This window comes from Arachis duranensis, chromosome 1 (assembly GCF_000817695.3).
Source record: "Arachis duranensis cultivar V14167 chromosome 1, aradu.V14167.gnm2.J7QH, whole genome shotgun sequence".
Taxonomy (NCBI): Eukaryota; Viridiplantae; Streptophyta; class Magnoliopsida; order Fabales; family Fabaceae; genus Arachis; species Arachis duranensis.
In genome coordinates, this window is record NC_029772.3 from 37,491,980 (window position 1) to 37,493,571 (window position 1,592).

General features: G+C 34.7%; 1 non-coding gene across 1 annotated transcript; it reads left to right on the top strand.

Moving 5' to 3' along the window:
* Positions 1–235: 235 nt before the first annotated feature.
* LOC127743054 (small nucleolar RNA R71) lies at positions 236–343 on the top strand. Its single transcript, XR_008004369.1, has one exon. It is a non-coding gene; the product is annotated as a small nucleolar RNA R71 (small nucleolar RNA).
* Positions 344–1,592: the final 1,249 nt, after the last annotated feature.

Sequence of the window (1,592 nt, forward strand, 5' to 3'; positions counted from 1 at the left end):
ATATGGCATTCAGAGTATCAATCTCAAGAACTCCTTTCTTTTGATTCGTCCCATTGTTCATAGGCTTCCTTTCAGAAATATACATGAATTGGTTATTTGCAACCATTTCAATGAGTTCTTGAGCTTCTGTAGGCGTCTTCTTTAGATGAAGAGATCCTCCAGCAGAGCTATCCAACGACATCTTGGACAGTTCAGACAGACCATCATAGAAGATACTTATGATGCTCCATTTAGAAAGCATGTCAGAAGGACACTTTCTGATCAATTGTTTGTATCTTTCCCAAGCTTCATAGAGGGATTCACCTTCCTTCTGTCTGAAGGTTTGGACTTCCACTCTAAGCTTACTCAATTTTTGAGGTGGAAAGAACTTTGCCAAGAAGGCAATGACTAGCTTTTCCCAAGAGTTCAGGCTTTCTTTGGGTTGTGAGTCCAACCATATCCTAGCTCTATCTCTTACAGCAAAAGGGAATAGCATAAGTCTGTAGACCTCAGGGTCAACCCCATTGGTCTTGACAGTGTCACAGATTTGCTAGAATTCAGCTAAAAACTGATGAGGATCTTCCAATGGAAGTCCATGAAACTTGCAATTCTGTTGCATTAGAAAAACTAATTGAGGCTTAAGCTCAAAGTTGTTTGCTCCAATGGCAGGGATAGAGATTCTTCTCCCATAGAAGTTGGGAGTAGGTGCAGTAAAGTCACCCAACACCTTCCTTGCATTGTTGGTATTGTTGTTGTTTTCGGCTGCCATGTCTTCTTCTTTGAAGATTTCTGTTAGGTCCTCTACAGAGAATTGTGCTTTAGCTTCTCTTAGCTTTCGCTTCAAGGTCCTTTCAGGTTCAGGGTCAACTTCAACAAGAATGCCTTTGTCTTTGCTCCTGCTCATATGAAAGAGAAGAAAACAAGAAAATATGGAATCCTCTATGTCACAGTATAGAGATTCCTTGAGGTGTCAGAGGAAAAGAAGAATAAAAGGAGAAGGTAGAAGAATTTGAACTTATCAAGAGGGATAGAGTCCGAATTGTGCATTGAGGAGGAGTGTTAGTCTATAAATGGAAGGATGTGAGAAGAGGAGAAGAATTTTTGAAAATAAATTAAAAGATTTTTAAAAGAATTTTGAAAATTGATTGATGATTTTCGAAAACTAAGAGTGGGAAAGAAATTAAGTGATTTTTGAAAAAGATTTTGAAATTATAAATCAAAAAGATATGATTGAAAACTATTTTGAAAAAGATGTGATTAAAAAGATATGATTGAAAAGTTATGGTTTTAGAAAGATATGATTGAAAAGATACGATTGAAAAACAATTTAAAAAGATTTGATTTTTAAAATTAATGACTTGGCTAACAAGAAAAGATATGATTCAAACATTAAACCTTTCTCAACAGAAAAGGTAACATACTTGAAATGTTGAATCAAATCATTAATTGTTAGCAAGTATTTTTGAAAATGGAAAGAAATTGATTTTGAAAATATATGATTGAAAAAATATGATTTGAAAAAGACTTGATTTTGAAAAATTATGGAAACTTGAAAAAAAATATAATTAAAAACAAAATCTTCCCTCTTGTGCCATCCTGGCGTTAAACGCCCA